Here is a 27,147-nt window from a genome sequence, read left to right on the forward strand (position 1 = left end):
GGATTCGCTGGACACCGGATTGACACTCAGGAGGCTGACAAGCTGCAGCCGCATACACACACTTCACTCCCCACACATACCATCCCAGCCAACAGGAAAGCAGCCCCACGATTCACCAACAGAGACTGGAGACCCTGCTGGACACCGTGGTGGAGAGGTGAACGACCCCAGGGTGGGAAGGAGGCTGCCAGCCGCCGCTGTTCACTGTTCACTGGGCTTGGGCGCAGGCGGCAGAGGTGGTCAGCACCGTGGGTAACACCGCCCATGTTGCCAGCAGTGAAGAATAAACTGTACAACCACCTCAGGGCGTCAGGGTGGGTGGGCAGCACTGTGCCCCTGGCACTAATAGCCGTCCTGCACACCAGGGGACGGCCAAACCCCCAGCCTGCACCGTATGCTGGCACCCATACCAACCGCCATGGCCAGGTGCCCTGATCACGGAAGCCACCAGCTACCCACCCCCTGGGCTGTATGCGTTGGACTGTCTAACACTGTGCATTTTCTGTTTCCACCCCTCCTCCAGGAGAAAGCCGGCCACAACTACCGAGAACGGGTGAATACTGGAGGGGGACCGCCGGACCAGCAGCCCCTCACCGCAGCACAGCAGAGGGCCGTGGACGTGGTTAGAGGACCTGAAGAAAGGGCAATCACTGGGGCAGATGTCGGCATCGGCGAGGGAGTGAAACCCCACTGAGTTGTGGTACCCCATGGCACATGTGTCACCACCCCACACCCACACCATCCGCACACCCACCTCCACCCTGACAGCACCCCACACCCACACCAGCCCCGCTCCACCACCACCACCCATACACCCCTCCATAAAACACCCCCCCACCTCCCAGAAACCCTCGACACCCCCACTCCCTCCCGGCCCACGATGCAATCATGCATGTTGCCTTGTGTCTTGCAGGAGCTTCTGGTGATGGGTGGGCCCTTCTGGTGACCCACAACCCCAACCACAGCCAGAACCCCGTGTGTCGACCAACAATGAGGATGACGCCGACAAGGCCGGGAGCGCTTGGCCCGCATCCTGAGACACCCCGGATTCGAGTCTGGGGAAGAAACGGAGCGGGATTCTCCATCGGCTGAAGCCAGAATTGAGAGACGTGATTGGGCGGCAAGTCAGTTCTGATGCCAAAATTCATAGATCATAGAATGAACAGTGCAGAAGGAGGCCATTCGGCCCATCGAGTCTGCACCAGCTCTTGGAAAGAGCACCCCACTTAAGCCCACACTTCCACCCTATCCCCGTAACGCAGTAACCCCACCTAACCTAAGGGCAATTTATCATGGCCAATCCACCTAACCCGCACACCTTTGGACTGTGGGAGGAAACCGGAGCACCCGGAGGAAATCCACGCAGACACGGGGAGAACGTGCAGACTCCACGCAGACAGTGACTCAGCAGGGAATCGAACCTGGGACCCTGGAGCTGTGAAGCAACTGTGCTAACCACTATGCTACCGTGCTGCCCAAATATTGTGGCAGGCTGCAGTTTCACGCCAAATCAAAATTCTCTGGTGCATCGACAGCGGTGTCAATGCATTCTACTCCACATGCGGGGGCAAAGTCCTCAGTGCCAACCGGGGATACCATGTAGCTCGGTGGACCTGGTTGGGCAAGGGGGTATGCACCATGCTAACATGTCGGCCTTTCACTCCCTGCAGACAATGGATATTGGAAAACAACCAGCAATGGTGGCCTTCCTCCTAGTTGCTGGGGCACTGGAGGATGCCCTGCAGCTGTGCGAGCTGACGTTGCGCGAGGAGGAGGATGCTGCAGCAGCGGAGCGTGCCACAGAGGAACAGGAGGCAACCGCTGAGGACGGAGAGCCGGCTGCCCAAAAGGCCGAGGAGGAGGAGGTGCAAAGGAGGCGCTGCATGAGGCTTCGCGACTACCGGCAGCGGCTGTCATTCAAGGACCTGCCAGACGGGGCATGCCGTCGAGGACTCCGGCTGAGCAGGGGAACAGTGTGACATATCTGCCAGTTCATGGCGCACCTGGCACCGCAGGGGTATGGGGAGGACACCCGCTCCCGGTGGCAGTCGAAGTGACGGTTGCCCTGAACTTTTATGCCTCGGGCTCCTTCCAGGCGGCGAGTGGGGACCTGTCTGGAATCACACACAGCTCAGTGCACAGGTGCATCTGCACCATCACGGAGGCCCTATGTGCCAAAGCAGTGTAGTACATCCATTTCAATGTGGACCGAGCCCACCAGGATGCCCTGGTAGCAGGATTCGCCACCATCGCCGAGATGCCCGGGTCCAGGGGATGATCTACGGGATGCATGTCACCATATGAGCACCTGCAGGTGACAGGCAGCTCTACAGAAAGCGAAAGGGGTTCCACTCGATGAACGTGCAGCTGGTGTGTGACGGTCAGCTGCGCATCATACACGTCTGGTCCAGATACCCGGGCAGTGTGCCTTCATCCTGGTACACTCAACGATTCCCGGCCTCTTCGAGGCACACCCCTGGCTGGCCCCATGACGAGGTCACCCAGGCGCAGCTGTTAGTTCCTGGCCCCAGGGAGAATATGGCACAGACATAGTGAAATTAACCTAATTTTTTTTCTAAATTTAGAGTACCCAGTTATTTTTTTTCCCAATTGAGGGGCAATTTAACGTGGCAAATCCACCTACCCTGCACATCTTTGGGCTGTAGGGGTGAGGCCCACGCAAACACGGGGAGAATGTGCAAACTCCCCACAGACAGTGACCCAGGTCCGGGATCGAACCCAGATTCTCAGCGCTGTGATTAAATGAATCTAATAGCTCATTTGAATATGCTAATCTGGAACTCGCCCAGCGAGGGAGTTTGCACTTTCTCCCCGTGTCTGTGTGGGTTTCCTCCGGATGCTCCCACAGTCCAATGATGTGCAGGGTAGTTGGATTGGCCATGATACAATTGCCCCTTAGTGTCCAAAGATGTGCAGGTTAGGTGGGGTTACTGGGATAGGGTGCATGAGTGAGTCAGGGTGGAGTGCTCTTTCAGAATGTCGGTGCAGACTCGATGGGCTGAGTGGCCTCTTTCTGCACAGTATGGAATCTATGGTTCTAACATGTATGTTGTTTTCGACCCATCAATCAATTTTTTATCCTTACCCAAGACTTACCCTAAACCTGTACAGCTTTGAACATATATGGAGTTTAAAATACAGGAAATGTTTGGCTAAAAACAGGCCAATGTTCATCTAGTTCACATTCAACCATTCTGGTAGTGAAATAATGGGCTAGGTTCTCCTGCCTCCCAGCTGCGTGTTTCCCAATGGCGGGAGCTCGCATGCCATTCACTAGTGGCGGGATTCTCTTCTCCCACACTGTGAATGGGATTTCCCATTGAAGCACTGAGAAACCCGTGGGCGGGGGTAAGCTGCAAGCGAGACCAGAGAATCCCGCCACCAGCGAATGGCTGGAGAATTGCGGCCAATATAACAATAATGGAGTTGTTGATCAATGATAGCAGTCAATCTGTATCTGTAAAAGACAAGGCATGCGAGGAGGAAAATTCCAGAGTTGCAGACCTTTGCAACCAGAGGTAACTTTACCAAAAGCCTAGGTCCCAATGTTGCAGTATTATCCAGAGTCAGCTACAGCTACCACAAGGATAATTTGTACATCTTTCATGGAGGAAAATGCTTCACAATGCTTCAAACAACAGTAATCAGGCAACAACTAGATGCCTCGCTCACCAACCTTTCGATTGCCCTTGCTCATATCAGTTTCCCTCACAGGTCTGTGAATTACCTCGCAATGTATTTCTACATTAGAAGCACGATAGAATGTTGATACTGTCGTCAGCCGGTATTCTCCCTCCGTTCACACCGGCAGGATTCTCGGTTCCCATTAGAGTGAATGGAGTTTTGGCTGAGCACCAAATTTTCCGATCTCATTGGCAGTGATGGTGGAGCGAACCTGAATTCAGAACGTTTTTTTGAACTTTTATGTTTTGGATATTTTTATTTTCCTTTCATCTCACGTGTGTGGTCCAGTAATTGTGGAAATAAAAGTATCCTATTAGCTTAATTTGTGCATGGCTGGTCTTCTGCCTGTTTTCAAACATTGTACGACGCAGTATCAGTAACCCTCCATCTCCTCAACAGCCAGTTACAAATTAGAGAAGGGATCTGATGTTACTAACAAACCAGGAAAGGTATCTGAATTTGTTTTGTTACTGATCTTCCAAGCTATAAAGTCATTCTAATCCCACAATTTTGAAAACAGCCTCATGATATCTGGGGCTGGCACGGACTCGTAAATTATAAGTGCAATGTCACAAGGGTGAAGTATCATGTTCGACTTTTTATGATGTTTATAAACAGGAAAGAGGGAAATGAAAATTTAATATAATCTAGGATAAACAATGCCAAGTCTGCAAATTAAAAGTTTGTGTTCCAGAAGATACAATGTCCGTATTCCACGGAAGCCATGGAGATTGCGTGTTATGATTTGGTTAGGGACCAGTAAAGTTTTGTTTAAAGTAGACATCACTGTTACCTACCAGGAGAATCAAACCACAAGATTCCATGATTTAAAAATAACAAAATAAACTTTACTATACAAAGTAGAAAAGTAAAACAAACGACAATATCTATCTTATATTCTCACATTCAGAATTAATGTGAGGTAAACATGAATTGTTACAGAGACGAGAGGGTTTAAATTAAACAGCCCTGATTTCTCCTCTCATTACCTCACCACAAACAGAAAGGTGTTTTGATCTTGATTAACCCCTTCATATTTCCTTCAATTCTGAAGTCCAACCCTTCAGTTTTACTGCGATCCAATTTTGATTAATAACCCCACAGCAAACTCAAGATAGGGTAGACTCAGAGGATTAGTTGATTTGCACACACTCAAATGCAGGAGAGGGATAGCAACATTGCCTCCTTTTCATTCATACAAAAAAAAGGGTACCGAAAGAAAGAATAACAGGCGAAGACCTCAGAGTAAACAATTACTGCTTCACATGAGTCCAGGGTCAAGAACACAATGTCCAATGGTGTATTTCTTCATAGAGGTCATCAGGTTGAAAACTAATGCTGAATAATTCCCTTTTCCAAAAGAGATTGACTCATGGAGTCATAGATGTTTACAGCATGGAAACAGGCCCTTTGGCCCAGGTTGTCCATGCCGCCCATTTTCTATCATTAAGCTACTCCCACTTGCTCGCATTTGGCCCATATCCCTCTTAACCCACACTGCCCATGTAACTGTTTTTTAAAGGAAAAAAATTGCACCCGCCTCAACCATTGCCTTTGGCAGCTCATTCCAAATGCTCAACACCCTCTGTGTGAAGAAATTTTCCCTCTGGTCTCTTTTGTATCTCTCACCTCTCACCTTAAACCTATGCCCTCTAGTTCTAGACCCCTCTACCTTTGGGAAAAGATATTGACTATCTACGTTACCTATGCCCCTCATTATTTTATAGATCTCTATACGTTCACCCCTAAGCCTCCTACACTCCAGGGAAAAATTCCTAGCCTATCCAGCCTCTCCTTATAGCTCAGACCATCAAGTCCTGGTAGCATCCTTGTAAATCTCTTCTGCACTCTTTCTAGTTCAACAATATTTTTCCTATAATAGGGTGACCAGAACTGTGTGGCCTTACCAATGACTTGTACAACTTCAACAAGGCGTCCCAACTCCTGTATTCAATATTCTGACCAATAAATCCTAGCATGCTGAATGCCGTCCTCACTACCCTGTCCACCTGCGACTCCACCTTCAAGGAGCTATGAACCTGTACCCCTAGATTTTTGTTCTTTAACTCTCCCCAACTCCCTACCATTAACTGAGTAGGTCCTGCCCTGATTTGATCTGCCAAAATGCATCACCTCACATTTATCCAAATTAAACTCCATCTGGCATTGGGGTGCCAGGGTATCACCCTCCCCAGAGCCCAGCACCCAGGTGCCCACAGTCCCCTGGGTGTCTCCTCAAGTGCCGGTATGCATAATCCCCGTTTGTGGAGACCACAAGTAACTGATGCTCACCTGGGGGCTCCGAGCTGAAGGGATTCGATACCAACGCCTTGAATAGATCAGATGAGTGCAAATTAAAGTGAGACTAGCTGCTCACTATAATATGCAGATCTGCCAAATATAGATCCTGTCCGTTGTGGACAGGATCCAGATTACAACGCCTTGTGAGATGCTGTTAGATCTCGCAAAGCGAGCCGAGTAAATCCCAAGGGAGGCCTCTCCCAGGATTTACCGGCCATCAGGTGCGATGCGGCCATTAGATTTTGCCCATAGAATGTGAGGTCTGAGCCCCGACATAATCAACAGGCAACCTGTGGTAAAACACACCACTCTGCACATTAAATGGCAGATGCAACCAAGATAGATGCCAAGGATTTATTAGCAACCCACCGAGATATCAGTGACCACTGTGAGTCACAAAGTCTCAGTGAAACTCTGTATCCCCAGGAGGGATTTCAATTCTTCACTTTCACTCATCTCAGTTTCCTAAAATGCCACTCAGACTAAGACTGCCACAACAAATGCTCACCTCATGATGACACAATCTCTTCTTTTTTTAATAAATGTTGGATTGGATTGGATTGGATTGGATTTGTTTATTGTCACGTGTACCGAGGTACAGTGAAAAGTATTTTTCTGCGAGCAGCTCAACAGATCATTAAGTACATGAGAAGAAAAGGAAATAAAAGAAAATACATAATAGGGCAACACAACATATACAATGTAACTGCAAAAGCACTGGCATCAGATGAAGCATACAGGGTGTAGTGTTAATGAAATCAGTCCATAAGAGGGTCATTTAGGAGTCTGGTGACAGTGGGGAAGAAGCTGTTTTTGAGTCTGTTCGTGCGTGTTCTCAGACTTCTGTATCTCCTGTCCGATGGAAGAAGTTGGAAGAGTGAGTAAGCCGGGTGGGAGGGATCTTTGATTATGCTGCCCGCTTTCCCCAGGCAGCGGGAGGTGCAGATGGAGTCAATGGATGGGAGGCAGGTTCGTGTGATGGACTGGGCGGTGTTCACGACTCTGAAGTTTCTTGCGGTCCTGGGCCGAGCAGTTGCCATATCAGGCTGTGATGCAGCCTGATAGGATGCTTTCTATGGTGCATCTGTAAAAGTTGGTAAGAGTCAATGTGGACATGCTGAATTTCCTTAGTTTCCTGAGGAAGTATAGGCGCTGTTGTGCTTTCTTGGTGGTAGCGTCGTCGTGGGTGGACCAGGACAGATTTTTGGAGATGTGCACCCCTAGGAATTTGAAACTGCTAACCATCTCCACCTCGGCCCTGTTGATGCTGACAGGGGTGTGTACAGTACTTTGCTTCCTGAAGTCAATTACCAGCTCTTTAGTTTTGCTGGCATTGAGGGAGAGATTGTTGTCGCTACACCATTCCACTAGGTTCGCTATCTCCCTCCTGTATTCGGACTCATCGTTATTCGGGATCCGGCCCACTATTGTCGTATCGTCAGCAAACTTGTAGATGGAGTTGGAACCAAGTTTTGCCACGCAGTCGTGTGTGTACAGGGAGTAGAGTAGGGGGCTAAGTACGCAGCCTTGCGGGGTCCCAGCATTGAGGACTATTGTGGAGGAGGTGTTGTTGTTCATTCTTACTGATTGTGGTCTGTTGGTCAGAAAATCAAGGATCCAGTTGCAGAGTGAGGAGCCAAGTCCTAGGTTTTGGAGCTTTGATATGAGCTTGGCTGGGATTATGGTGTTGAAAGCGGAGCTGTAGTCAATAAATAGGAGTCTAATGTAGGAGTCCTTGTTTTCGAGATGTTCTAGGGATGAGTGTAGGGCCAGGAAAATGGTGTCTGATGTGGACCGGTTGCAGCGGTATGCGAATTGCAGTGGATCAAGGCGTTCTGGGAGTATGGAGGTGATGCGCTTCATGATCAACCTCTCGAAGCACTTCATTATGAATGAAGTTAGGGCCACTGGCCGGTAGTCATTGAGGCACGTTGCCTGGTTCTTCTTTGGTACCGGTATGATGGTGGTCTTCTTGAAGCAGGTGGGGACCTCGGAGTGGAGTAGGGACAGGTTAAAGATGTCTGTGAATACCTCTGCCAGCTGGTCCGCGCAGGCTCTGAGTGCACTCGCCAGCGGATTGTTGCTTACCTGCTCGAACCGAGCATAGAATGCATTGAGTTCATCGGGGAGTGGTGCGCTGCTGCCAGAGATACTGTTTGGCTTCGCTTTGTAGCCCGTTATGTTGTTTAATCCTTGCCACAACCGCCGAGAGTCTGTCTGTGACTCTAGCTTGGTTTGATATTCTCTCTTGGCATTCCGGATGGCTTTGCGGAGGTCGTACCTGGATTTCTTGTATAGGTCAGGGTCGTCTGCCTTGAACGCCTCAGATCTGTCCTTCAGTAGGGAGTCAATCTCGCGATTGAGCCATGGTTTCCGGTTGGGGAACGCTCGTACTGCTTTCTTTGGCACGCAGTCGTCCACACATTTGCTGATGAAGTCTGTGACGGTGGTGGCATACTCATTTAAGTTGGTTGCTGAGTTCTTAAATATGTCACTGTCTCTAAGCAGTCACGTAAGAGCTCTTCTGTCTCCTCGGACCAGCACTGCACAACCTTCTTAGCTGGATTCTCCCGCTTGAGTTTCTGCTTGTATGCCGGGAGAAGGAGCACCGTCTTATGGTCTGATTTCCCAAAGTGTGGTCGGGGATGGAACGGTAGGTGCCCTTGATTTTTGAGTAGCAGTGGTCAAGAGTGTTGTCGCCCCTGGTGGGACAGGAGATGTGCTGGTGGAATTTTGGCAGTACACTCTTGAGGTTGGCCTTGTTGAAGTCTCCGGCCACGATGAACTGCATCGTTTTTATTGGTTTTAATATTTTTATGTGACGCATTTCAGTTTTTACATTAAATTACAAGTGTCATAACTGCACATAATATCAAACAAAAGCCACCAAGGAGAGATAGACCAAACAGCGAGAAAAATGAAACACAAACAAACGAGGATCATTATATATATTTACATCGACATGTTTAGCTCCCCGTCTATGGCTGTGGACCCCATTTGGCCGATCTGTCTAGTGTTGGCCCCAGCGTGTATTTCCCCACATGTTGTTTCTCTATCTGGTTCGTCATTTGCACTTGTCCCCTGCGGCTATGCCCCTTGTATCCTATGGTCTTTTTAATGGTCTTTTGACACCCCCCTCCCACTCCCCCCTTCCCTTTCCTTTACGATCTGTGGCTCATCTGTGCCAACCCCCTCCCCCACGCTCTATTGGCTGTTGCCAAAAACCAAGTTCATGAATGGCTTCCAGGTCTTGTGAAATCCCCCTTCTGACTTGGTTTTCTCCAGTTGGAGAAATTCCGAGAGGTCAGGCAGCCAGTCTGCAGCTTTGGGTGGTGCTGCTGATCGGCAGACGAACAGGATTCTTTGGCGGGCGATGAGGGAGGCAAGGGCTAGGGTGACTCCAACCCCCCCCCACCCCCCCCCCCCCCCACCCACCCCCCACCCCCATACAGGTCCCTGCAGCTCACCCTCCCTATATCACTCAGATCCAACAGCTCCACTATCAATGAATGTCCATGGTATGTTGTCGTTTCCTTATGGAGGAAGTTTTTGATTTGTACGTGCCATAGTTTATTCCCCTTGGGCAGTTGAAACCACTCCATCAGTTCATCGAATGTCACTAGTCTATTGTCTCAAACTCTTCTCCTGAGTGTGCATTTCACGGGATTCACAAAGCTGAACGTCTGCCTCTAATTACCAGCAGAAATCATAGAATATACAGTGCAAAAGGCCATTCGGCCCATCGAGTCTGCACCAGCCCTTAGAAAGAGCACCCTACTTAAGCCCATCCCTGCACCCTATCCCTGTAACCACACCCAACCTGTTTTGGACACTAGGGGCAATTTAGCATGACCAATCCACATAACCTGCAAATCTTTGGACTGTGGGAGGAAACTGGAGCACCTGGAGGAAACCCACGCAGATGCAGGGAGAATGTGCAGACGTGCAGAGAATGTGAAGCAACAGTGCTAACCACTGTGCAACCATTCCAACTCTTTCACAAATCACTAGCTTCACTGAGCTGGGATTGCCCTTAATTGGTCTGAACTCCAGTATCTAGCTACACTATGTTATAAATGGCTCCAGGGCTTCCTCTGAGCCCTAACCTGCTCCCGAACGGAACCGCCAATCCTCCATCACCTTCTCAGCTCTCCAGAACTTTCCATGTACCCTATCTGCACCAAGTAGCTCCTAAGGCTTCTTCAAGCCCAAGCTGCTTGAAGCCAGCTAAGAGCAGCACCTTTTCTGCATAGAGCCTCTTCCCTTCTGCAGAACACCCACTCTTCCAGCAGACATACAGATGCATTGAAACCAGGGAACCTTTTTAAGATGCACCCATTCCATGATGTAGCTTGTTTTGATCCTCAAACTGACATCCAAGCCAATTATACCTCTTTTAAGATTTCGCCATCTAGCTAAACACAACCTCCTGCTGTTTTATGGTTCAATCTCTTCCATTCTGATTCTATTAACCAAACAAGCATAACCTTCTGAACTGCCATTTTCCTTTCAGTCCTAGCAATATCTAAAGCCCCAGCATTTTAGCTACCGTGCTGTTACCTGGCTGCTAACCCCTTAAGTCAACACAACCCCAATCTTTTAAGTGCACTTCAGCCGGTTTTGGTTGCATTTCTCCTATTTCCTACAATTAAACTTTAATCTTCCAAGAACTAAACAATGCCTCTAAAATATTAACATGAACAATGAACTAGATATTCATCACAAGTGTGGTAGAAGAGTGTTTGGAGCAAACTGTTCTTGACTGTTTCAGCAACTATGGCTGCCTCCAATACCGAGGTGAGCCAATTACACATTTTTCTAAATTTAAGGGGTCGTTTTATGAATCTGTGCTTCTCCAGGTAGGCTGTAACACACCAGAGTTTCCATAATTTTGCGATCAGAAATGCACGACAATATTGCGTTCATGTAAAATTACAGGCACGACTTCCGGTGGCGGCATGTCGGAGGAGGTCGCAGGTTGCATGGCTCCTGCTTGAGGTTTGCTTTTTTAGAATTTAATGCCTGGTCCCAGGGGCAATTTTTCGTTAAATGAGTGCAGGAAGACGTAAGGAAGGAGGATGTCCAAAACCCAAAGGAAAATTGCCGTGAAGAAGGGGGCGAGTGAAGCTTTGCCATCGAGTGGAAGGGTCGGCTCAGGAACTGGAAGGATGGTGGAGGATGGGTCGCTGGGCGGGGCCACACTGTTCACGGCAGAAAAGATGACCGAGGTGATGGCTTTAAAACTTGAAAAACAGTTTGCAAAGCACATGGAGGAAGGAGATCATGGCAGCATTGAAGGTGCTGGTGGAAGCGAAGTTTGCCCCGGTGAGGGCGGCGGTGTCGAGGACATTGGCCGAGGTGCGGGAGCAGGGTGAGAAACTGAAGGGAGTGGAAGAGGCCTTGCCGCAATACAGTGATCAACTCACCTAGATGAGTGAGTGTCTGCAGAGGGTAGTGGAGGCCAACAAGGGTCTGGGAGTCAAAGTTAATGACCTGAAAAACAGAGCGAGGTGGCAAAATCTGAGGATCATGGGCCTGCCCGAAGGAGTGGAGGGCACGAGGCCGACAGAGTATTTTGCCAAGATGTTGGCGGAGGTGTTGGGGGAGGGGGAAGACCTCCCGGTATGAACTGGATCGGGCTCATAAGACGTGGAGGCCTAAACCAAAAGCGAATGATCCGCCAAGAGCGGTGATTATTTGTTTCCGTAGGTACCGCGTGAAGGAATAGGTTCTGAGTGGGCAACGCAGACGTGGGAGGTGCAGTGGGCTGGAGCTGGTAAACGTATATACCAGGGATACCTAAACTGGGAGTTGGCGAGGAGGCGGAGGGCCTTCGGCTGAATGATGACGGCACTGTATAATAGCGGGGATCGGTTCGGCATAGTGTACCCAGATAAATTGAGGTTGACCTACAATCCAAAGACTTTTATTTCGAGATGGTGAAAGCTGCAGAGGTATTTGTGAAAGTAGAAGGACTGGGACAAAAGTGAGAAATGGGACTGAGGATTAGTCTTGGACTGAAGGTAGGGGGAGAAGGAAAATTGTATGTAGCTCTATTTTATATCTCTATTTTTTGTCTCATGTCGTTATATGTGCTAAATGAGTTGAGGTTGGCTATTTGGACAAGGTAGGAGTTGGGATTTTCCTTTGCAATGATGGCTCTTTAGGGTTTGTGTGTTTACATTGGGGTTTTGTGTTGAAGGAGATTTCTTTGTTTTCCTGGGACCGGACGGGGGGGTGGGAGGGGAATTGAGGGGAGTGGGGCCTGGCAGCGGCCTCCACATTCGCTACCTCAAGCTGGCCATTTAACGGGAGTGTGGTGGGGGAGGGACTGGCGATCAGAGCCTGAGAGAACAGGTTTTGATGGGCCTAGGAGGTGTGAAAAGGAGGGGGAAGGGATCGGTACTGGGTGAGGTGTTTTCAAGAGGAAGTGGGTGGGGGTATTCTGGGAGTTGGGAAGGACTTGATGGTAACAATGGATAGGGCGGACCAAGCCCAGTGGGCAGGGCCCAGAGGTATGATGATGGCGGACAGGAGGGGCGGGAGCTGTGGTGGGTGAAAGACTTCGGGTTAGGAGAGTTATATGGAATGTGAGGGGTTTGTTGGAGGGAGGTTTTCAGTGTCATTTCGGGGGGAAGTGCTCGTGAACTTGGCACCAGGGCCCCTAGAAGCCATTTTCGGGGTGTCGGACCATGCTCGGGCGGCAGGCGGGTGCGGGGCAGATGTTTTTAGCCTTTGCCACGTTGATTGCTCAGAGGCGGGTCCTGTTGGGGTGGAGGTCAGCTTCTCCACCTTGTGCCCCAGCTTGGCGGGGGGACCAACTTGAATTTCTTTGGCTCTCGAGAAGGTGAAGTCTCAGCTGAAGGGGATGAAGGAAGAGTTTCACAATTCATGGGGCTATTTATTATGCACTTATTATGCACTTCAAGCCCGCTCCGCCATTCATTATGATCATGGCTGATTATCCAACTCAATAGCCTAATCCCCACTTTCCCCCATATCCTTTGATTCCCTTTGCCCAAAGTGCTGCATCTAATTGCTTCTTGAAACCATACAATGTTTTGGATTCAACTACTTCCTGTGGTAACGAATTCCACAGGCTTACCTGCCTGAAGAAATTTCACCTCATCTCTGTCCTAAATGGTCTACCCCGTCTCCTCAGACTGTGACCCCTGGTTCTGGACACCCCCACCATCGAGAACATCCTTCTGCAAGAACCCGTCTAGTCCTGTTAGAATTTTATAGGTTTCTATGAGATTCCCCCTCATTCTCCTGATCTCCCGTGTATACAATCCTAACCGATTCAATCTCTTCTCATACTGCCATCCCAGGGATCAGTCTGGTAAACCTTCGCTGCACTCCCTCTATAACTCGAATACCCTTCCTCAGATAAGGAGAGCGAAACTGCACACAATATTCCAGGTGTGGCCTCACCAAGGCCCTGTCGAACTGCAGCAATATGGGTGGATATGTTAGAAAATATCTCTTTATAAGCCACACATTTCGAACGTCTTAACCCTCAGCAAGCATGTAACGCCTATTATAAGCTATTGTTTTGAAGATAATCTAGTATATGATTGCCATTTTTAGAATTTTGCTTCTCAGATGAATAATTCATATCTCATATTTCCCAAATACATTTCTTTGAATACAGACATCCTGCATATTTCTATATGTTTGCAAACGGTTGTTGTTCAAATTTGTTGACATCAGAGGCTACACTTTATTAAATGCATAAATTATGAACATGACCCAAACTGAAAGCAAGCCGGAGATTTCACCGCTTTCCATTTGGCTTGAGCCTAGGTTGGATTGAGATCCTCTGCTCGAAATAGAGATCCAGCAGCAAGTTAACTGATGACCAGCTGACAGATATGAAAATACTATCTGTGATTAATGAACTGAATTGGAACAGAAAACAATTGACGTTATCACGATTGAATTCAAAGTATGCATCTGGAAACTGAAAGTACCTGAAAGTTCCCTGATCCATTTCAGATTTCCTGAATTTTTATTTATTCAGTCCCAGCCGATACAATAATTTGTACAAATGGTTTCAGTTTTGTTTACTTTAGGATGCTAAGAATATTATTGCCTCCTGAAACTGGTGCACACTTCTGTGCTCTTAAACGTTTTGTTTCAGTTGGCATTCATCTCCCATTTTATCATTTTGCACAACACACTCTGATATCACGAACTTTAATCAAAAGCTAGAATGGTTCTGTGGAATTGGATCTGCCGGTGTGACTGGGAAATCTGGGTCTGATTAACAGCGGCCTTGAAATGTAAAGCTGGATTCTCCAGCGCATCGAGAACTCCACTATCAGCGGCGGGCAGAAAAGGGGATCGGCGCTCGGCTTCAGGATCGAGATTCGCGCCGCGCAGGGGGACGATGCAAAAGGGTCATTAAGACCCATGGGCCGGGCATTATATTCTCCAATCCCGCGTGATTCTCTGGGCCTCTGGGCCGGGTCACATGGGCAAGAATTGGTGCTGATCTTGACAAATGTGTACCTGACATGGTGGGCCTCACAGTGGGCCAAGGGGGTTAACTCTTAAAGGGAGTTGCCCCCAAAGTCCATCGGAGGACCACCTTCCCCCCACAATTCAAGATCTGCCCACCTCACCCCACCCATTAGACCCTTCCCCACCACCCCTGCACCAGAGACCCCCTCATTAAAGAGACTCCCCAGCAGAGGCCTCTTACTTAAAGATACGCCCAGATCGATGCCCACCAGAGATTCAGGCCAGAAAGGATACCCCTCTCTGGAAGTCCCCCAGAAGAGAAGCCCCTGTATGGAACTCCCCAGAAGAGAGGCTCCTGTCTGGAAGCCCTGTAGAAGCGAGTCCCCTGTCTGGAAGCTAATGAGAAGTCCAGACAGAGGCAGTGTAAAGAAATCACTGCTTTAAAACTAGGCTCCGACCCCTGAGGCACACCACTAGTCACCGGCTGCCATCCTGAAAAAGACTCCTTTATCCCCACTCTCTGCCTTCTGCCAGTCAGCCAATCCTCTATCCATGCCAGGATCTTACCCTTAACACCATGGGCATTTAACTTATTTAACAGTCTCCTATGCGGCACCTTGTCAAAGGCCTTCTGGAAATCTAAATAAATCACGTTCACTATTTCTCCTTTGTCTAACTTACTTCTTACTTCCCCAAAGAACTCTAACAGATTTGTCAGACATGACCTCCCTTGACAAAGCCGTGCTGACTCAGTTCTATTTTACCATGCACTTCCAAGTATTTTGCGATCTCATCTTTAATAACATACTCTAAAATCTTACCAATGACCGAAGTTAGGCTAACTGGCCTATAATTTCCCATCTTCTGCCTCCCTCCCTTCTTAAACAGTGGTATTACATTAGCTACCTTCCAGTCCTCTGGGACTCTTCCTGCCTCCAATGATTCCTGAAAGATCATCACCAATGCCTCCCCAATCTCCTCAGCTATCTCTTTTAGAACCCTGGAGTCCATCCGGTCCAGGTGACTTATCCACCTTCAGACCTTTCAGTTTCCCCAGAACCTTCTGCTTAGTAATGGTCACTGCACTCACCTGTGCCCCCTGGTTCTCCTGGAGCTTTGGCATCCCACTGGTGTCTTCCACAATGAAGACTGATGTAAATAACTATTCAGTTCCTCTGCCATTTCTTTGTTTCCTAATATTACTTCTCCGGCCAAATTTTCCAGTGGTCCAATGTCTATTTTTGCTTCTCTCTTATCTTTTATATATTGAAAAAAACTCTTCCTATCTTCCTTTATATCACTAGCTAGCTTACACTCATATTTCATCTTCTCCCCTTATTGCTTTTTTAGTTATCCTCTACTTGCTTTTAAAAGCTCCCCAATCCTCTGGCTTCCCACTAATCCTCGCCACTTTGTATGCTTTTTCTTTTGCTTTCATGCTGTCCTTGACTTCCCTCATCAGCCATGGGTGCTTTGTCCTCCCCTTAGCATGTTTCCTCCTCCTTGCGATGAATTTCTGTTGTGCCTCCCGAATAACCCTCAAAAACTCCTGCCATTGCTGTTCCACTGTCTTCCATACTAGGCTCCTTTTCCAATCAACTCTGGCCAGCTCTTCCCTCATGTCTTTGCCGTTGCCCTTATTTAATTGTAATACCGTTACATCTGATTGAAGTATCTCCCTCTCAAACTGCAGGGTAAACCCTATCATATTTTGGTCACAGCTCCCTGAGGGTTCCTTCACCTTAAGATCCTTAATCAAGTCTGCCTCATACACATCACCAAATCCAGAATTGCCTGTTCCGTAGTAGGCTCTGTCACAAGCTGCTCCAAATAACCATCTCTTAAGACATTCCACAAATTCCTTTTCTTGGGATCCACTACCAACCTGATTTTTCCAGTCCACCTGCATATTGAAATCCCCCATGATTATTGTAATATTGCCTTTTTTACATGCCTTTTCTATCTCCTGATTTATTTTCTGCCCCACATCCTGTCTACTGCTGGGGGGCCTGTACAGAACTCCCATCAGGGTCTTTTTAGCTTTGAGATTCCTCAACTCTACCCAGAGAGCTTCTATGACTTCTGATCCTATATCGCTCCATGCTAGCGATTTAACTTCATTCCTTACTAACAATGCAATCCAGCCCCCTTGGCCATCTGCCTGTCCTTTCGATAGGACACATATCCTTGGATATTAAGATCCCAGCCCTCATCCCCTTGCAGCCACATCTCTGTGATGCCCACAACATCGTACCGGCCAATTTCAATGTGTGCAACAAGCTCATTTACCATGTTCTGTATACTGCGTGCATTTAGGTACAACACCCTCAGTCCTGCACTGACCACCTCCCTTTTCACACTTGTCACCTTTTTTGCTCTTCCTGATGTTGTTCTCTTATTTTAGTTCTCTGTTTCGCATTCAGTTACTACACCTTCTAAGCTAACATTCTGGTTCCCACCCCCCCGCCATACTAGTTTAAATCCTCCCGAGTGACACTCGCAAACCTCCCAGCCAGGTATCGGTGCCCCTCCAGCTTAGATGCAACTCGTCCTTCTTGTACAGGTCCCACCTGCCCTGGAAGAGATCCCAATGGCCCAGAAGTCTGAAACCCTCCCTCCTACACCACCAGTTTAGCCATGTGTTTAGCTGCACTATCCTCCTATTTCTAGCCTCTTTGGCACGTGGCACAGTGAGTAAACCTGAGATTACAACTCTAGAGGTCCTGCTTTTTAACTTTTGCCCTTTCCGGCGACTCTTCGGTTGCTATTCCCCCCACCTGCTATTTACATGTCAGAATCACTTGGTTGGAAAAACGAGTTTGCAGAAGACGGAGAAATTGTCCGCCCACTCAGCCCATCAAACACAGGCTGCGAGGGTGCTCGCACTGTGACAGATACAGAAAGAGCTGCCGGAAATTGGCAAAAGTTGTGGCAAAGTGCATTCTTTAAACCACAGACATGAAAAAGAACAGCAAAAGAGTTTCAAAAACAATTCTCCGAATGGGGTGCGTCTGATTGGCGGCAGGGCAAGAATGGGTGGAATCCCCAGGTAGGGCGGTGACCAGTGCCGTTGCTCCACTACCCGAGCTTGGCTGACCAAATGTATAGGGGATCCTCAGGCAGGGTGGGGATCAGTGCCGTTACTCCACTGCCAGAGTGACCTTCCAAGGGCGGTAAGAATTTGGGAAGACATGGGCTCTAACAAACTTGTTTCCTTAACTGCCATGTGGCGTCAGAAGAGTAGCTGTTACTGTATCATTTCGTCATTCCGTGTCAAACAACAGGAATTATCGCGGTGCCAGTGTTTCATGTTCCGTAGGGCGGTCGGGGCATTGGGGGTGTCGCTATCGTCGGGTGGTGGGTCAGTTTCCGGTGAGGGCAAATAAATTGTCTCTAAGGGGCTGAACATATTATGGTCGGTGTCACTGGGGCTGTAGTGACTGGGGCATGGTCTGTGTGTCCAGTGTTCGGATCTCTCAGGTGCGTCAGTTGCGCTGTCGCTGTCACTGTCGCTGTCGCTAGCAGCCGAATCAAGCGTTAGGGTGAAATTTGATCCTGGGGGCGGGGTCAAAGTCATGTCTGTGGATGTACTGTTGTTGCTGGGGGAGAGCGGGATTGGGTTGTCAGTGGGTGGTGATTTGTTATGTTGTAGGTGTAACATAAGCGGCTTCCTTGTGGTGCACTTGTCAAAGGAAGATTCAGACGTGGAGATAACTTCAACACATTTATTAAACTATTTACACTTCTATTACTCGGGTTCGACACTACTGCTAATCCTACTATAGCTACCCAGACTGACTAACCAGCTCCTGCAATCCACGTGGTGGGTGTAATATTGAATCAACCCTGTGTCTGTACTCACTGACTGTCTCCACTGGAAAGAGGCAGATCATGTGTGTGGTGCCCTTTATATATGGGTTGGTTTAATGCCCCCCTGTGGTCGTGTCACCTCCTTGTGTATTGTGAATGTCCATTGGTCGCGTCCTATCTAACTGATCTATTGGTTGAGTGTGTGTGTGATGTTTCTGGTGCTCCCTCTAGTGTCTAGCTAGCCTACATGCATTTACATTGATGCACATCACCACAGGTGGGTCTTGTTGTCTGCCATTGCCAATGAGAGGTGGTGTGAGTGGCTGCACTGCATTCCATAAACCTTAAGCTGGTTTACATGGAACCATCCTGACTTTCCATTCAGATATGTGATTTTATAAACTGAGGGACTTACTTTGTCCGAGATTGAATAGGGTCCTACAAATTTAGGGGAGAGGAATGAGCTGGGGTTGTATAAGAAGTGCATGACTTGCTGTCCGACTGTATACTCTGTTGGGTGTACTGTCTTATCAAAGCAGGCCTTACTCTGCTTTTGTTTAGTGCCTAGCCGAACAGCTGCAGCGAGCTGTACTACTTTAATATTTTCTACCATGTGCTGGACTGCTTTCTCATGGGTCAGGGTGGTGACTGCGGGGCTGGCCAAATCATGCCAAAATAAATACTCGGTACCCTTCATGGATCGTGTGGTCATGAGGGTATGGGGGGGTGTAACCTGTCAAACTCGACACCGTGTTTCTGATAAACATCAATGCGAATGGGAGCACTGCGTCCCATGTCGTGTTGTGCTGCTGCACCATTTTTCTACTGTGGCCTTTAGTGCCCGATTCATGCGTTGCACAATGCCGCTGGACTACGGGTGATAGGCAATGTGGAACTTTTGCTTTATACCAAAAATGAACATAACATTTTTCATGACCCTGCCTGTGAAGTGCGAACCTTGGGCCGACTCAATAGAACGGGAGAGTCCCCATCTGATGAAAATTTGCTCGGTTAGGATTTTTGCCGTGGCCTTGGCCGTATTTGTTCTCGAAGGGAGAGCTTCGACCCATTACGTAAATGTGTCGATTACAACCAATACATATTTGTATCCATTTCTGCAGGGGGTGAGGAGACCAATATAGTCTAACTGCAAGTTTGTCCATGGTCCATTTACAGGGCGGGTGTGTCGTAGCAGGGCTTTTTTTGCATATCTGTCCGGGTTGTTCTGTGCACAACTCAAGCAATTCTCAACGTAAAGGGATACGTCGGTTTTTAAATCAGGCCACCAGCAGAGGGGTCTGAGGTGGGCAAGGGTGGATTCTATCCCTTGGTGTCCATGTCTGTCATGGAATTTACAAATTATCTTGTTCCTGTCCTGGGTGGGGACTACATAAATGCCATCTTTTAAAACGATTCCCTCATGGATCGTTAAAGAATTTTTAAACTTTTCGTAGGGAGGTGGGAAGTTTCCTTTTAAAATTTCCTTTAATGTCTTGTCTTCCTTCTGTGCTTGGGCTAAGTCGTGAATGTTCCTAGATAACCTGTAATGTTAACCCTCTCCTGGGATTTTGCCGCAGCCGTGCTTGTGCTGGGCAAATGATACCTTATGTCTTTTCAAGACCTCTTTAACCATTTTGTCTGAGGCAATGGTTTGTGGATCAAGCCAGTACTCTCCCACTGAGCTAATTCTGTGTGCGTAGTCTCCTACTGTGAGCATGGCGGGGGCGCGTGCTGCTCTAGCCATTTTCCATATACATCTATTAACTGGGTCGAACGAAAGGTTGTGTGCACTCATGAAATCTATGCCCAGGATGTGTCCTGCTGCCTGGGGTAAATCTACTAAAACGATCAAGTGTTTTGTTTCAACGTTGCCAATCTGTACATCCACAGGGGCTGCGATGTGGCCCTGCTGGAGGTGACCTGTAAAGCCACTAAGGGTGTCCGTTGTGGGCCATATATCTCTCTGGTACATTGTGGAGGAGTTTAACATGGTTCGTGACCCTCCTGTGTCCCAAAGGAACTCTACTGGGTGTCACCGGACTGTGCCTGCAACTACCGGTCTTCTGGACTTATCCCAAAGGGTATCGCAGACCCAAGTTGGGGAGCCCGAACACCGTCAATCGGTGCCATTCATGGCCAAATTATCTGCTCGAGCGCTAACACTGTGGATGGGGTCTGGCATTGCTTCTAGGGGGGGTGTTTGTTTGCTGATTCCATTGCTGCTTCGGGGGGGGGCATTGCATTCTCGGGCATAATGTCCTTTGTGTCCGCAATTATAACATTCCTGTGTTTTGGGGTGCTGCGCGTTACTTCTGTCTTCATTTACCCATGCGGGGTCTTGGATTCATTGTGGCGTCTACTCTCTCCTGCTCTGTTTTTCTGTGTAGCAACTGTTCCCAAGCTCTGGATAAGCGCTTCAGTACCCACACTTCATTGTGTGCCGGGTTTGAAGGGTCGTAACTGGCACAAGCCTTCTGTCCTGCCTCTGTGGCATGGGATACTAGAGTACGGGTTCATTTGGCCGCATCGTCTGCTGATAAACGGGCGCAGGCTAACTCACCGAATACAGCGGTAAAATGGATCCAGAGGCATCCAGCAAACGCTGTTCGATGCTCTCCCTTTTTCTGTCTACACCGGTTGAGTCCTACCAGATCTCCTCTATTGTAGCCAATGGCATCTAAAATGGCTGTTTTCATCTCTTGGAGGCTACCTCCTCCTACATTCTGTGGGTCAGGAAGGGCTGAACTAACTTGACGGGTCTAGGCACATAACGATGAGCTTTACCTCTTCCTGCTCGTCTAAACCATACATGAGGGTCTGTTGCTTAACTGGTTCGAAAAAGTGGTGTGGGTCTGATGTGGGATGGAAAGTCTCAATCTTATCGCGGGCATCTCTTAACTGGGTGATGGTTAATGGGGTGGTATACACAAAATCGGGTTGGTCTTCCGTGGTGACCCTGCGCTGCGTGGTGATGGGGTTCATTGGGTTGGGTGCTGCCTGTGCAGTCGGTGGTGCGGGTGCTTTCCTTTTTGGGGCCTGGGGGGCTCTATTCTGGTTTTCTATCTCATTCACGTACCGTTGGGCCGTTTCATTGAGTTCCTGCCAATCGGGGCCATCCTCCTCATCTAACTGCGGGCCAAAGGAATCTCTGAACCCATTCTGGACGGCTAGCAGCGATTGCAATTTTGCAATTTGCTGCCTCCACTTGGTATGATCCACCGAACTCTACCTCTGTTCCGTGGTGGAACTGTGGAGTGCTCGGAGAGCTGCCTTCAAATCCTCGCATTGTTTCCTCAACTGTTCTACTTGGTTCTCTGTTTCTTCTCTTACCAGTACCGCACGTTGCGTGTCCTGGTAGGCCTTATCATACTGAATCTGGAAGCTGCTGAGGTGGGCGAGACAAGACTGATATGCCCTCTTGACATCATCCATCTCCTTGGACTTCGCCGCAAGCTGCTCCCGGAGCTGCACATTTAATCTCTCACTTTCACTAATATTTCCTTCTCTACTTCTCTCCTTCTCCTCAAGCTGTCGACGGAGTGTCCTCATGACCTCCTCTGTGCATCGCAATTGTGCCAAGTCAGGACACGATTGCCATGGACTTACGAACCTTACTCAAACTTTTCTTGTGGATCTCGGTCAGGCTGTCCCACCAAGTCTGTCCCACCAAGTCTGTCCCATGCTGCCAGGGCCTGTTTCCTCATTTGCACAAAATTCCGACCATAGGGGCCATCCTTTCCCCTTTAGGTATCTCCTAATCTCTTCTTCCCATATGGGACACTGTTCTGATCTGTTGGTCGCTGTGACCTTGGGCTCTTGTGGATGCAGAAGGCGTTCCATTGCCTTCATGGCCATCCCTACAATTACTTCTGTCTACCGGGAATTTGGAACAAGGGGAATAAAGCGGTGCTGCAAACATGGGTACGGCTCAAGCTATTTTCTGGTTTACGCAACTCCCGAAAGTTTCACGCAACAAAATCTATCGAGGTTACCTTATATCCCTTTGTTAGTATGCATGCAAATTACACACTTCCGAATTCTGGAGGTTTGATCGATATTGGTTTTACTCTTGTGGTTTCTTTTACTTTGCCAATTTGGATTTCTGGTTCAAACGTTTTTGTGGGTTCTCTCGGAGTGACACAGTCACTTCTGGGATGAGTCCCGTCAGATGTCGCCAATAACTGTTTCTGTGGCTCTGCTGTAACTATGGCAATCAGTGAGTTTGCCCTCCTTTCTTTTGATATCTTTATTCTAATGCTCAGAGTCGAATGATACCACCACAAGGTTCAACCGGCTATCAATCAAAGAGCCAAACACCAGTTAGTTAGTTCAAGGTCAAGGGTACTTTATTTACACACAATTAGTCATGCAACATAAACACTACTAGTTAACTACACCTATCGACTAAGACAACCTGCACTTAACTTCAGGCACCCTGCTTAGGTCAGAGGAACAGTGGCCGTTGTTCAATTTTGGGTCTATCAGGTCTGTAGGAGTAACTGCTGCTCCGCTAGGCTCATCCGTCTGATAGCGGGCGTTGAACTTGGACTTGCTTCTGGTGGTGCTGCGATTGGAGATGGTCGGAGCCGGGGCGCCAGGTCCAAAAGAGGACGAACACATGGTGGACTCTCTTCTTATGCCTGGGGGTTTTTGCGCTCTTTTGGGCGGTCCTCCAGTTTGGACCCCACTAATTGGGTGATCCCTGATCTCTGTTCGATTTCTAACCAATAAATGGGCGGGTGCCTGGATGGCTGGGTGTGTCCCAAGCGGTCACTGACCCTGTTGATTACGCTTCCCGAGAACAGGAAGTGGCGCCAAAATGTCTGGGACTGTACCGGTCGCTCAAGTACCAGTCCTTTGTCTTGGTGGAGATGGGTCATCCAATACTAATCGGTCCATCAAAATGCTAATTGGTTGGAGTTTCGATACCGTCTGGAGCTCTGAGCCTGCCTGAATCTTGCTCTGTCCATTTTACCCGCCATGCTTTGCGAGTTTCTCTGTTCCTCATTGCAAGTGGCCATCTCAGATGGCTACACTTTGTATCACTTACCTTCCCAGGACACTCTCTGGATTTCTCCCTGCAGATTACCAGTTATAAAGCCAGAAGAAAGAAAACAAAACAAAAGGGACAAAGCACCTCCTCCCACTCTGCACCGAATTACCACAGTTACAAAATTTCAATCCTCACTCAGGCTCTCTCACTCAGGCTGTCTCTACTTCACGTGAGCAAACCTCACCCCTGCTGCCTTTTTCCAGTCCAGCCTCCAGTCCCACACCAACATGATTGATTCTTATTTATCCTCGAAAGTGGCCCAGCAAGCCATTCGATTTATTTTTAAAATAATTTTTTTCGCAATTAAGGGGCAATTTAGCGTGGTCAATCCACCTACCCTGCACATCTTTTTGAATTGTGGGGGTGAGACCCACACAAACACGGAGAGAATTTGCAAACTGCACATGGAAGTGACTCGGTGCCGGAATAGAACCCGGGTCCGCAGCGCCGTGAGGCCGCAGTGCTAACTACTGCGCTACTGAGCCGCCCCTGACATTCAATTTATTAGAAAGAATACGAATCATCACATTTTTGGGTTAATTAGGGATCATAGAATTGTACAGCACTGAAGTAGCCCATTCTACCTATCGAGTAAAAGCCAGCTCTATCAAAGAGCAATCCAATTAGACACATGCCCCCACTCTTTCCCCATATCGTGCATGTTTTTTCTCCTTCAATTTTTTATCCCAGGGTTTCCCAAACTGGGTTCCATGGAACCCTCGGGTTCCTCTCGATTCATCCAGGGGTTCGGTGGTGGACCTCACTGAGGTGCAAAATTTGAAAGATGCGATAAAGCTCCCTGGTGAATCCAAGGCTAGTTTCTCCCTGCAGTGAGTGATGATATGTGAGCCTATGAGCAGCTAGTGCAGTGAGAAGCAAGTCTCTGATTGAACAAGCTGGAAACAGAGGGAAAGTAGGCCCTCAAAGCTCCAAACTAGAATTGGAATGAGAAAGTGAGTGTAAGGTAGAGCGATGAAAAGAGCAGTCAGTGGGGCGAGGTCCCATGGAATGGGAAGGGAAGCATCCATGGGGCAGGACGGGAAGTGTCCATGAAGAGAAGGGGAAGAGGCCATGGGGCAGGAGGGGAGAGGCCATGGGGCGGGAGGGGAAGTGGCCACAGGGCGGGAGGGGAAGAGGCCACTGGGCGGGAAGGGAAGAGGCCACTGGGGGGGGGAGGAGAAGTGGCCACAGGGCGGCAACGGGAGGCCATGGGGCGGGAAGGGAAGCAGCTATGGAGGCAGGGAAAGGTGCATGTGGAGAAGGAGGCGAGAGCGGGCATGTGTATTTGTGTCTGTGTGAGAAAGAGAGAGTGAAGTGAGTATTTGAGGATGTGAGTGGGAATGGGTCTGTGTGTGTGTGTGTGTGTGTGTGTAAGAGAGAGGGAGAAGTGAGAGTGTGAATGTACATGTGAGAGAGCAAGAGAAAGTGAGAGTAGGCGTGATTCAGCGGATTCAAGTTAAAGTCTGCTGAACGGTATGTTTAGCGGGATGTTTCTCGGCCCGATCCAATGGCATTTGAAGTTTGTTTTGGGCTAGCCGAGACACACTTCTGGTAGTCACCACTGATGTATTATACTGTATATATATGGGTTTTACGGTAAGGCCCCTGTACTACAGGTACGGGGGTAGATCCCTGCCTGTTGGCTCCGCCCAGTAGGCGGAGTATAAATATGTGTGCTCTCCGAATAGCAGCCATTTCGTTAGCTGTTGTAGGAGGACACACATCTCTGTGCAATAAAGCCTCGACTACATTCTACTCTCGTCTCGTCGTAATTGATAGCGCATCAATTTATTACACAGAGATTTTTCAGAGATGGACCTTCGCATCAAGCCAGATCGCCTGCAGCTGCATCCTCAAGCAGACAACGCCAAAAAAGACTTTGAACATTGGCTAGCCTGTTTTGAAGCATACATCGGGTTTGCGCCAGACCCAATCCCAGAAGCACAGAAGATCCAGATTCTGCACACGCGGCTGAGCTCCAACGTATTTCCCCTCGTCCAGGACGCGCCTACCTACGCAGAAGCCATGGCGCTACTGAAGGAAAATTACGCTCAGCGGATCAACAAAATCTACGCCAGGCATCTCCTATCCACGCGGCGCCAACTTCCCGGTGAGTCTGTGGAAGATTTCTGGAGTGCCCTGCTCGCCCTAGTGAGAGACTGTGAGTGCCAGGCCATTTCGGCCACTGAACACACGAACCTGCTGATGAGAGACGCATTCGTTATGGGCATAGGGTCTGTCTACATTAGCCAGCGCCTCTTAGAAGGGGCCACGCTTGACCTCGCAGCGACCAGAAAACTAGCGCTCTCGCTTACGGTCGCATCATGCAACGTTCAGGCCTATGCCCCCGACCGCGCGGCCCCCCCCCGTGCATCGTGGACCCTGCCGATGGCCACCCCATCATGGACCCCATCAGCGACAGCCCACAGCCAACCCCACGCCTGCGCCGCGTGGCAGCCAACCAACCCCGGGGGACCCAAATGCTACTTCTGTGGACAGTTAAAACACCCCCGGCAGCGCTGCCTCTGCAAGGCCTGTGGCAAGAAGGGACATTTCACTGCAGTGTGCCAGGCCTGCTCAATCAACGCTATTGTCCCGGCACCCCCCACATATGGCCAGTGGGCGCCACCATCTTCCCCTCCTCGGACCATGTGCGGCCCGTGGGCGCCGCCATGTTGCTCTGCTCACAACATGTGCAGCCCGTGGGCGCCACCATCTTGCCTGCCTCAGAACCAATGGGTGCCGACATCTTGCCTCCCAGGACATGTGCGGCCAGTGGGGGCTGCCATCTTACCCGCCTCAGGACCCCTGCCCGTTGGGCACCTCATCAAGCCGCTCATCGCCTGCAAATGCCGCCGACCAGCCGCGTCTCACCTCAGTCACGATTGACCAGTCTTGACCGCACAATCTTGCGACCGCTTCGACAAAGATGAAGGTCGACAGGCACGAGATCTCCTGCCTTCTGGACTCCGGGAGCACTGAGAGCTTCATCCACCCCAATACGGTAAGGCGCTGCTCCCTCGAGGTGCACCCCGCTAACCAGAGAATCTCCCTGGCCTCCGGATCCCACTCCGTGGCGATCTGCATCGCCACCCTCACCGTCCAGGGCGTGGAGTTCAGCGGCTTCCGCCTCTACGTCCTCCCCAACCTCTGCGCTGCCTTGCTACTCGGCCTGGACTTCCAGTGCAACCTCCAGAGCCTAACCCTGAAAATTGGTGGGCTCTTACCACCCCTTACCGTTTGCGACCTCGCGACCCTTAATATCGACCCGCCTTCCCTTTTTGCAAACCTAACCCCGGATTGCAAACCCGTCGCCACCAGGAGCAGACTGTACAGCACCCAGGACAGGACCTTCATCAGGTCTGAGGTCCAGCGGCTGCTGCGAGAAGATATCATCGAGGCCAGCAACAGCCCCTGGAGAGCCCAAGTGGTAGTGGTGAAAACGGGGGAGAAAAACAGGATGGTCGTTGACTACAGTCAGACCATCAATCGGTACACGCAGCTCAACGCGTACCCCCTCCCATGCATATCTGATATGGTCAATCAGATTGCACAGTACCATGTCTTCTCGACAGTGGACCTGAAATCTGCCTACCACCAGCTCCCCATCCGTAAGGCGGACCGCCCATACACTGTGTTCGAAGCAAGCGGCTGCCTTTACCACTTTCTTAGGGTTCCCTTCGGCGGCACCAACAGGGTCCCGGTCTTCCAACGGGAGGTGGACCGAATGGCTGACCGGTACGGACTGCGGGCCACCTTCCTGTACCTGGACAACGTTAACATACCACGACCAGCAGGACCATGGCGCTAAC

This window comes from Scyliorhinus torazame, chromosome 3 (genome assembly GCF_047496885.1).
Source record: "Scyliorhinus torazame isolate Kashiwa2021f chromosome 3, sScyTor2.1, whole genome shotgun sequence".
Lineage (NCBI taxonomy): Eukaryota > Metazoa > Chordata > Chondrichthyes > Carcharhiniformes > Scyliorhinidae > Scyliorhinus > Scyliorhinus torazame.